Genomic DNA, 12,132 nt, shown 5'->3' on the forward strand with positions numbered 1-12,132 from the left:
ATGAATTTATGTTGAATAAATATGGTTTTTGAGGTTGTCAGTAGTATCTAAATGTTATAGAGTATAAATTTGTTCTGATCTTTGAATTTATTAGCTTATGGATCAAATTCTAAACTAGATCTGAAAATATATATGTTGATTTATTGAGGTTTAGATGATTATTGGGATGAGAAATGAATTATATGGTTATAAGATTTTGATTCTAAGCTAGAGACTTAATTTTTAATTTTTGAATATTTTAGGTACGAAGTTATAAAATAAAAAGAAAATTTTGATAATAGAAATTAGTTTAGAAGTGATTTTTAGATTATTAATGTTTAATGATAATTAAAGAGGAGTTAAAAAATTTATACTTAATAGTATTAACTATAGATTTGTATTAAGATTGAGATTAAGATTATGTTATATTTTTAATTCTATTATTAGAATTATTTTATTAGTTTCAAAAATTGAAACTAATATTTATAAATAATATGTTATTTGTAGATTGTATACGGTGAGATTGTGGTGAGAGAGAAATTTTAAAGGAATAATTTATTGAAAAAAGCCACAAGGTAAACATGCTTTTAATTTGTGATTAGTGTTACTTTTTGTAAATGTGGGTTATTTTGAGTTAAACCATTTTTATATCAATAATTTTGATATAAAATATTTTATAATTGGCTTCAACTCACACACTATAACATTTCAGATAAATTTTTACCTCCCACATGCCATTAGGCTAAATCACATTTGTCCATCCTTATACTCCCAACAAGTAAACTAAATCACATTTGTCCATCCTTATACTCCCAACAAGTAAAATAAGCAATTTAATAAATTTTCAACACAAAGCCAGTTATTTGGCCTTATAATCATGCCATTTTAACCAATCCAAAGTAAACCAAATATTAAAATTACAGTCATCCAAATTGTACTAAAAATAGAAATAGTTTGAAAGGCATGATTACATTTATATATTCATATAATTGACAATAAACAAAAAACCCTAATATTGGCAATATAACACATTATAAATCATAAATTAAATACCCAAAAGAGACAGTGGATCTATACCACTAAGCCTCTGGGACTCCTCCACGTGTCACTCGTGGCTCTTCTCCTGAAAATTGTTAACCACATAATGAGACTCAAAAGTCCCAGTAACCAAAGCCAATTTATGATAGTGTATACAAACAGTTAAGTGTGTGCTTACTAAGTAAGAATTAAAAATAATATAATTCCAACAAATAAAAAAAAAATATTACAATACACACAAACAACCATCCTTATATCCCTCCATTAACCTCGAGCCGTAGCCCTCACTCGGTGCTAAATTACCCGGCCAAAGGTAGATTAGCCCGAGCCCTTACAAGCCACCTATTGAGCTCCAATAGGGGCGTACCACGTGGCACATAAATACAACAATAATAGCAAGTCTCCCAACACCTCCCACAATAATTAAACAAATTCATAATAATATTGCACAATTATACAATATTACAAAATTCATAATTTTCTCAATAATCACCCAATTAACATGAAGTAACACTAATCACAAATTAAAAGCATGGTTACCTTGTGGCTTTTTCAATAAATTATTCCTTAAAATTTCTCTCTCACCACAATCTTCACCAGTAATACAATCTACAAATAACATATTATTTATAAATATTAGTTTCAATTTTGAAACTAATAAAATAATTTAATAATAGAATTAAAAATATAATATAATTCCTAATTTCAATCTTAATACAAATCTATAGTTAATACTATTAAGTAAAATTTTTAACTCCTCTTTTAATTATCAATAAACATTGATAATCTAAAAATCAAATTTTAAACTAATTTCTATTATCAAAATTTTCTTTTTATTTTATAAATTCGTACCTAAAATACCCAAAAATTAAAAATTAAGTCTCTAGCTTAGAATCATAATCCTATAACCATAATAATTCATTTCTCATCCCAAATAATCATCTAAACCTCAATAAATCAACATATATTTTCAGATCTAGTTTAGAATTTGATCCATAAGCCATAGATTCAAAGATCATCAACAAATTTATACTCTAGAACATTTATTATACTACTGACAACCTCAAAAACTATATTTATTCAACATAAATTCATCCCTCTTCCAGATCTTAAATTTTCTACCACTACAAACTCAGAAACTAAAGAAGAATGATGACTAAGAAAATTTTTTAAAACACTTACTTAGTCTTAAAAGCTTAAAATCACACCCTAAATATCCTATTAAAAACTCTTACCTTAAAAATTTAGATATTTCGCACCGGCAACTCGCTTCTCTCCGCCTCAGCTCGCGCGCAGGAAAAGAATTGAAGAAATGAAAGGAAACGGGTGAGTTTTATAAAAATTCAGTGGGTCCCACACATTTTTTTATTCTTTTCTCTCTCTTCTTTCCTTCTTTTTTTTTATTATTTTATTTTACTGTTCATGCGCGGCGGCCGAAAGTTTCCTTGTTTTTCTCCTTTCTTGTTTTTACACCTTTTCTTTTGTTTTTTTTATAATAATAATTTAATAATATTTTTTTTATTATTTTTTTTCTTTTTATTTATTATTTTTTTTAAAATTATATCCTAAGTTAGATTTAATAATCATTTTCTACTAATTTATTTACCTCTAAATATTTTTCAAAATTTCTATTAACCCAAATTAACTATTAAAATTTAAATTGAGATGTTACACAATGTCTATACATGCTCGATAAAAAGTCCAAGCATTTTCAACATTAAGAAAGACAATTACATCAAATATGTAGAATTTTACGTTGGTACTAGCCTAGGTACTAAAACAAGTACCCACATGAAATTTGACATGATATTTCAAGTTTGATATATAGAAAAAGCTATCTACTATATACAAAACATCTAATAGTTGCTTTTCTATATACAAACAAAAAATATATGTAATTCCCAATTACCTAAAAAACATTACTTGGGAATGCTTCTATATACATAATTATAGTTGCCTATGTACATCAAAAAGGAACAAGGTGACTACTTTTTATGCTGGATTAGGATTCTTGCATGTCTTATCATTGTGTCCAGCCTCCCTATATCTTAAACAATGATAAATCTTCTTTTATTTTAATCTAGAATGAACAAATTAATGTACATTCTCACTCTACTAAACACAATTAATCAATATAATTCATAGTAATCTTAGTATTAACTCAAAGAGTGATTACCAACGTTTAATTCAAAAGCAAGATATCTCAAATTTTTTATAATCACAAAGAGTTTAAAATGATCAAATTTCTCTTAGATCAGAGTAAAAATAAGTTACGAAAGTATCGGATATCTCAGAAGAGTGAAAGAAATCAAAAACAAGTGAAAAATAACTCTTTTAATGTGTGATAGAGCATGTTGCTCTCTGTACCATGTGCGGCGGCATGTTGCACAAAAATTCAGCTGATTTTGCTATCATTTACAACAGAATTGAGGAACTTCTGACAGGTCCTAATTCTCCATCCAATGTCTAAATGATGTGATCTAGTGTCTACAAAAAGCTCTTTACATGAACTAGCTAGTGAAATGGGTTTCACTTTCAAAATAAGTCACACCAAAAAGTTGGACACTCAAACATATTTTGACTACTTTTCACAACTTTCACATAAAAAGGGCCTCCAAAACCTTTAACAAGTGCCAATAGCCTTTCCTAACTCATGGACCATGTCCATTGGACTTAAGACTACTAGTACAACACGTCACACACACTTAAAACACAATATAACTAAAATTCACTCCTCAACCCCTTTTTACCAAAAACAAAGGGGGAGACAATTCTTCATTGTATTGTATCCAAATCAATCAAAACATATTCAAATCATAATTTTTACATTTGCATTAATATTTTGGCCCTAAAAACATATATATCTCAACATACACAAATACTCAGGGCCTAAAATATAAATTAAAAATTTGTAATAATAAAATGGTGCAAGTGTGATGACATGCAACCTAGAATTGGCATATATATACTATTACACAAATAAATCTAAACTAAAGGCATACAGTAGAAACATGTTAATTCCTAGCCTCCTGAGTCTTCTCCCTCTCAGCACCAGAGATAGAGCTTGAAAAGTATTAAATAAAAGGGGTGAGTCTAGCCACTCAGTAACGAAGGTAAAACCTACCTTATGCAGTTATATATTAATTATAAACAAGCATATGCATATGAAACTAAGTACTTAAAACATACCCCCACATATATTAACTTATCATTTCTCATTTAATTACTTCTTTATCTCACATATACTAGGTGCATTATCACCATATTCTCATATATGTGACATAACCCCTTATTCACACGACTTGCCAAAACTCAGCACGTGTGACACGTCATATATTTGTATAGGCAATAATCAACTAACCTTATATCCTCCTCATTTCTTCACATTGAAACCGTGACCTATAACATTGATTAGGGCTCTGTCTATGTGATTGGACCACCCAAGCTCATCAATCGTAAGGTGTGACCTGATCAAAGATCATATGACTCACTCTTTGACACAGTTTCTCCCATTTTCAAATCTCTAAAGTGTTTTATATCCTAAGCTATTCTCCTCATTAAACTAATAGAGATAGCCAGGTTCTAATCCCTTAACAAACTGTGGGACAAGGCTATACCCCCATGTACCGGAGGGCAGCTTAAATATAATATGAATTTTTCTCTACTCACAATCCCTAGACGAACTCTTGCCCACTGATCATGCCATAGATAATACTCACTCTTTTCACTTTTTTCTTTGCTCATTATCAAAATCAACATCTTAGGCTTATGACCAAGTGCTACCCAAATGCACATCAATTTCTTATCTTTCATTTATATCACATACACCTATTTTTCAATCATAATTGCTCATCTTTATCAAATCAATCACTTACTACTCATTTATAACACATCATCACATTTATCTTTCTAAAAACATATGCATGTTCATAGTTTAAAAACATCTTAATTTGGCATTTGCATTTCAAATCACAATAACATTATGCACATTCAATTTTCATACACCCATTAAAACTAACACATGCTTTTCACATTGAAAATCAACCCATGCATACAGCATTCACATTTAAAAGTCAATTTACAATCAATTAACATAAAATTACCCAAAGTAGAGTTTTCCTTAGTTACTTTAAACTTTTGAGAGGTCAAAGATTTATCCCTCAATATAGGAGCTTTCAAGCTTGAATTCCCCAGCCAAATAGGTGACTAAGAGCTAAAACTACAATCAACTAAGTTGAATTTTATCAAAATTAATAACTCAAGCATTAAACCCTCATTTTCTACTTCTAAATTGCCCAATGTTCACTCTATATGAGTTTAAGCCTATTTGTTGGATTTATTATCCCTCTTTAGTCCCCAATAACATTAATGAGTTATTAAACTCTCATTAATGGCATCATACTCTTTTAACCACCTATATAAATGAAAATTTTGAATATTAATGGAGCTCATCTTCCAACCATCACCAAAATCATTAGTAATAAATTTAAATACTCTAAACAACTTCCATTAACTCTATTTGAATCAATGGGTTGGGACTCATACCCTATATAGACTGAAATCACCATCATCATCCAAACCCTAACTCAAATCATTGAGAAAATAGAAGAGAAAAGAGAAAAAGAGTTTAGAAATCTTACCTTGGATGATTTAGAACTTTAAACCTTCTCATATTCTCTCCTAGGTTATGCCCTAGTAGAGAAAATGTGCATCTCCTCCATTTTCCTTTTCTTCCCTTTTATTTTTCGCATCAGATCACCCATTATTTTTGTAAAATTTGCACTATACGCCACGGTGCCTATCCCAACGCGCTGCAGCATGTGGTACAAAGAAGGTGATTCTCACCTGATAGCCCTGTGTACCATAGCATAAGCACAGAGGCTTTTTAGCTGGTTTTTCTCCACTTTTCGGTTCCTAAGTGACCCAATTTTACTTTGGACCTATATTATACCTGAAATTTTAACTAAAAACACTTGTTATTCTCCTCTGACCACATATGACATCAACCTACTTAATCATCCTTAATTAAGCTTAGGAAATCAAGGAATTAAAAATCGAGACGTTACAATTAATCTAGGTAAATATCAACATATAGAAGCCCAACTTTTATTTTACACAACTCAAAGTTCAACATAAACAACTTAAAGTTCATTTTTGCATAGCAGATACTCTAACATCTTTGATAGCAGATTTTCTTCACATTGGGAGTCATATTTTATTCAATTCACATATCAAAGTCTAATATGAACAAGTCAACCATTATTATTGTATAATAATTAATCCACTCTAAAATTTTCATAGCCAACTTAATGGTTTAGCAACCTTTAGCTTATATCAGTAGGTTAGGCTTAACAAAATGTACAAGTAGGCAAATAATGTATAACACAATATTCACTATATACAACACAAGGTTCATATATTTTCAATTGAAAATTTATACAATTCTACTTTATCAGTAAGCTAGACTTAACAAAATACTCAAGTTTAGGCAAATAGTGCATAGCACAATATCTACTATGCACAACATAAGGTTCATATATTCTTACTTGAAAGTCATGTGATTCCAATTTATCATTAAGCTATACTTAATAAAATGCACAATTTAACATTCAACAAAAATTCAAAGTTTATTTTTGCATAACAAATACTCCAACATTTCTGATAGCAAATTTTCTTCATATTGGATCATATTTTATTTAGTTCACATGTAAAAGTTTAATATGAACAAGTCAACTATCATTATTGTACAACAACTAATCCACTCTAAACATTCATGGCCAAAATGGTTAAGCAATTTTTAGCTCATATCAGTAGTAGAATCACAAATAAATAAGTAAACTTACAGGCTTAAACATTTGTGCTTCACATGAGAGACCTATTACAACTTTAACAACTAAAAGATAAACATGTACTAAATCAATGAGGGAGAAACAAAATTGAAGATCCTTACCTCTAAACAATAATGATAGAAGCTTCAAGAAATAGATGATGTTGCTTGAATAAGGAAGACGAAGAAGATCAGCAATGGCTAGCGATGTGCAAGGAAAGAGAGGAAAAATCATGAACTGTGCTTCATCTATCAACGCTCATGACTTCTACACTCATCCATGCCATTGACGATAAACAACAGCAGAGCGACAACTGGTGAAATGAGAAAGAAGACAAGATCATGCTTCATTTGTTTTATTTCTTTGAGGGTCCATGCATCATTTTTGATTTAAATTAAATAAAGAGCAAAATTATTTTTTTAGTGTAAAGAAATATTGCAATTGAGGCCCCAAGGCCTATAGAACAATATCATATTTATTTAGGCCCAAAGTACAATTAAGTCTGCTTTTAGGGCCCTTGATGTCTTTCCCCCTTAAAATTATAGTAACATAAACAGATTGATAATCATGTTTAATTTTAAAAAATTATATTGAGTATGTCAATATGATCTTTATGTAAATATACAGTTCATATCTTATCTTGCTCATGCAAATATTACCTATATAGTAAGTTTTTAAGCCCAAGTATTTTTTATTTAATTGAAATGGTGTAAAATATTAAGAGTATGAGGTATAAAGTTGCAAATTTTACATATCTTACTTGCAATTTTTCTCAAAGTGAGAGATGCATTTGCCTACTCTCACCATAATGTGGCGTTTGTTAAGGGGCCCTCTGTTGATTCTAAGCAACAAAGGTCCAATGATTTTAAAATGAAACAAATATCACTCTTAGACCACTAAGGGTATTTAAATATCAATCAATGAAAAAATTGAAATATCATTTCAGAATTAGGACACTAATTTAAAAATAATTTTAGATAAAAAAGGAATATGATATCCTACCATTCTTTTTTTAATTGACAAGTAACTATTCGTCAATTGACAAGTTCAAGAATTTGAAAGAACTTGATTGTGAAAAGGGATAATAGTATATCACGTTTCAACAAATGGCCATTCGTTAATTAACAAATACACATTCACATTTAATAAGAAACCGTTTTGCTAATTGACATGTTAGAAAATTTGAAAGAACTTGGTTGTGAGAATAGACAAGTTTAAATCATGTTTCAATAAGTAATCATTCATTAATTAACATATACTTATTCACATTTAACAAGAAGTTATTTTCTAATTTTTTTTAATTAACATATACTTATTTGCATTTAAAAGGAAAGAAAAGTAAGGGTATTATAGTTTTTTTATCTAAAAATATTTTTAAATCAATTTATGATCTTGTAGTAATATTTTAAAATTTTTCCGTCCACATTTGATATAAAATTGCTTCCATGGTTTTAAATGATATTTTCCCTTTTAAATTCCCGGGGGTGAAATTGCCTTTTCCAACAAGTGCCACGTGCAATATAATATAAATTATTATGTAATAGTAACAATACATGAATGATTAAATTATAAATTAGAATCGCTTCCAATTCTTACAAAAGCAAATCTCACCTGACATTAGTTCAATTAATTTAATATTCATGCTAAAATAAATAAATGAAATTAAAATATATCACAATTTTCCATTTGCGAAAAAATTAGAAGTAACATGTTCATAGTTAAGTTAACTCATTAAATATGAAAGTTAACTTATTAAATATGTTCTGAAATGAATTTTTTTAATTTTATCTTTATTAAAGATATGAAAAGAGATACATAACATACAATGAGTCATAAAATTAAATTTTAAAAAATTACCAATAAGTCTCATATAAAATACTTATATACAAATAAATTTTGCAAAATTTTAAAAATATTATCATGTCCCTTGGGAACTACATATAATTAAAATTTTAGGAAAAAAGACCCTTATGTCCTTGTGTCTTCAGCTTCTCACCACCTCATTCCCTCTTCGACTTTTTCCTCCTATGTCTGCATTTGAACTCTAGAGAGTTGTTTTCATTTTGGTTTGAGTCTGGCAATTACATTTGGAGCTGGTACCTTTAAGTTGGAACCAGAATAGTTGTGTACTCCCTCCAATACTCCTTCCGTAAAAAATATAAGGTATTTTTTGAGGAGTTATGTAAAAAGGTATCCTAAATTAAAACTTAAATCATCATACTAACCATGGTTAATCAAGAATTGACCCAAAAGGATTATTCTATAAGAGATTAACCTAAATAAGTCATTGACATGTATTTTTACAAACTATTTAAAATAAAGGGATCTCAAGTCTTTAAAATATTTTAATAATTCACACCATTCAATTAAATCTATGCAGAAGTATGATATTGATTAAGCATTAAGAAACATATTTTAAGATGGGAGAAAACTTCTCCCTTTATTTTTCTCTACGCCTTGCTCCATATAGTATATGTATTCACAAACATAACACTTGGCCACTCAAACCCTGTCATAACTGGTAATGAGGAACTAAGGTTTCAATTATATTTATCACAATGATTATCACCTAATCCTCGTACTCTATATATCATCTATTTATCAATAGCTTATCATATGCATGAATTTTCCTTTTCATTCATATATAGTTATCAACTATTCACCTTTGGACATAAAAAACATATGGGAAGACCATAACAACATTCAAGTTCTTAAATTACACAGATAATAACTATTTTTATTTGCACAAATATTTTAGCCTACTAGTATAAACATAAGTACCAACTTACATTCCTAAGGGCCCAAAATATACTTCTACCAACACAAAACCCATAATGCAAGTGGATTAATAATATATTATTCCAGTTGACAATATCATAAACTAAATGTACATATCAAAATAAAAAGAGAAAGGCCTACAGAAGTGATTATTATCACTTGGCCTAACGCTCCTTTCCTCTGTTCTTCCCATATGAGCTAGCTCCTATAATATGTTAAAAGAGAGAGGTAAGTATAACTACTTAGTAATCAATGTACATTTAAGTTATACAAATGCATCATAATTAATCATGAATGCAAGTGGCTAATAAATTCATCAAGATAACTATGTGAACAATCATATTAAAATCATGTTAATCACATTAACATCTAACTCATGTGACTAATCTCAAGAATAAAGTTAAGTATAAAATTAGTATGATTGCCCACGCGTATTGAATATTCATACAAAATTGGCACAAGTACCTGCATGAGCATTTTTTACATATTTATCACATGTTCTCATTTCCACAATTATAATCATAGTATCAAACATAATCATCAATCACTCAAATGGCATAACAATGATGAAATGCATGATCAACCTCTTCTTTACATCTTCCTTATTTCCTTTGCTATAAAATCCGTTGGCCAACAACTGAAAATAATCATTCATGTGGTAAGACTGCCCAAGGCTTTAATCATATCATGAGGGCTATCAGGCCAGGATTACCGTACTCACTTATAAATATGGTTTTCCTCAAATCACACACTATAAGTGTCATACTCAAGACTAACTCTACCCAAAACTTCAGGCAAGCTAGTAGGGTTAAGTTCATTAATATGAACAATGCTACAATACCCTACAAGATAAGTAGCGGCTATAACTCTTAGGATTATTTATTAATACTTGATAACTAAGTACCAAATGGATTTTACATAATCGTTAGCTACTTCACCATGGTGAACTCTGGCCATATGATCATGCTTATGAGAAAATGTATTTCAATAACTCATGTATGTAATTCACAATTAACCCACTAGTTCCTCAATTTTCATGCTCAACAAGTATCAATAATCATCATATTTCAATCATGCCTCATGTATCAATTTTTACATTACCATATAAATCACATTAGCATCATATGAAAACTCAAAATACTCATACACAATTCATCACCATGTAAAATCCATAATTTATAATCAAGAGTATGTTATATGTACATCATCATCAACCCTCAATCTCATTACTTAAATCATGTCACATTATCCCATAAAAGCATAAATTAATATTAATAATTCACTTACGAGCAAGCTTTCCTATTCATTTCTTTTTCTCCATTATGGCCATTATATTCAAATTCTTACATGTGTCACAATTAATTTTGTCACAAATTATAGAATCTCAACAAGGCCACGTATACAACACAAACATAAACAATGAATTAACACGTAAATGTTTCAAATAGATTTTTTTCATTACCTCAACCTTTGAGAGGTCAAAGGTTACTCACCCTTCAAATCAATGCTTGAATAGTGTCAAATAAAAATTAATCTATAATTAATTATATCACAATGTGTCAATAATATCATTCACACAAATTTTCACTCATCTTCCAACACGTAGATATTTATTTTATTTTATTTTTTTAAGACCTTAATCTTAGCTTCTTGAGTTTTAAAATTCAATTTTATATATTTGAATCTATCAACTTAGTTTCAATAGCTTCTTTCACAATAATTTCATTGAAGTTTAATTAAAACCATCCCTCAAACAATTTTTTAATATCAAAATTTTTATTTTTATTCTAAAATTCGAACATAAAAATATTTAAAAATTGTAAACTTAATCTCAACCCTAGAATTATCATTCTAAAACTCTAATAATCTACTTCCTATTTCAAATAATCATCTAAATATCAACAAATTAATTTATATTTTTAGATTTAACTAAAAATATATTCATAGAGGTTTAAGATTTAACTCAAAAGTCTTAAATTCAAATTCTATCAATAAAATAATACTCTAAAATATTTATTATACTACCAACAATCTCAATAACTATATTTATTCATCAAAAATTTATCCCTTTATCAAATCCTAAATTTTCCATAATCTCAAAATCAGCAACTAAAGAGGATAGATATCCCAAAAAAAAAAATTTAATGTACTTGTATAATCTTAAAATGCTTGAAGTCTCACACAGAATATTTTAATATGAAGCTCTCTCTTTTACCGAGCTCCTCTCTCACCGATGAACTCTCCCTCTCGCTCTCTATTCGCGTCGCTCGGAAAGGGAAAAAGAATACGGAGCTAGTGTGTTGAAATTGGCAATTTAATTGCTAAATTGCTGGGCCCTGCGTTCTCTTTCTCTTACCCTTTCTTTTTTTTCTTTTTAATTGTACAACACACGCGCACACGCGGATTTGCAATCTGTTTCCCTCCTTATTTTCTTTTTTTTTAATAATAATTTGCACGCTAGCACACACACGGCAAACAGTTTCCCCCACTCCTTTTCTTTTGTTTTTTT

At 29.1% G+C, this 12,132-nt stretch overlaps 1 long non-coding RNA gene across 1 annotated transcript; it reads right to left on the reverse strand.

Moving 5' to 3' along the window:
• Window positions 1-1,055: 1,055 nt before the first annotated feature.
• LOC129316430 (uncharacterized) lies at window positions 1,056-2,288 on the reverse strand. Its single transcript, XR_008594796.1, has 3 exons — window positions 2,253-2,288; window positions 1,558-1,626; window positions 1,056-1,102 (listed from the first exon to the last, which is right to left on the reverse strand). It is a non-coding gene; the product is annotated as an uncharacterized LOC129316430 (long non-coding RNA).
• Between the last annotated feature and the right edge of the window lie 9,844 nt (window positions 2,289-12,132).

This window comes from Prosopis cineraria, unplaced genomic scaffold (genome assembly GCF_029017545.1).
Source record: "Prosopis cineraria cultivar Desert tree isolate PC_DT_omini unplaced genomic scaffold, ASM2901754v1 PC7, whole genome shotgun sequence".
NCBI lineage: Eukaryota > Viridiplantae > Streptophyta > Magnoliopsida > Fabales > Fabaceae > Prosopis > Prosopis cineraria.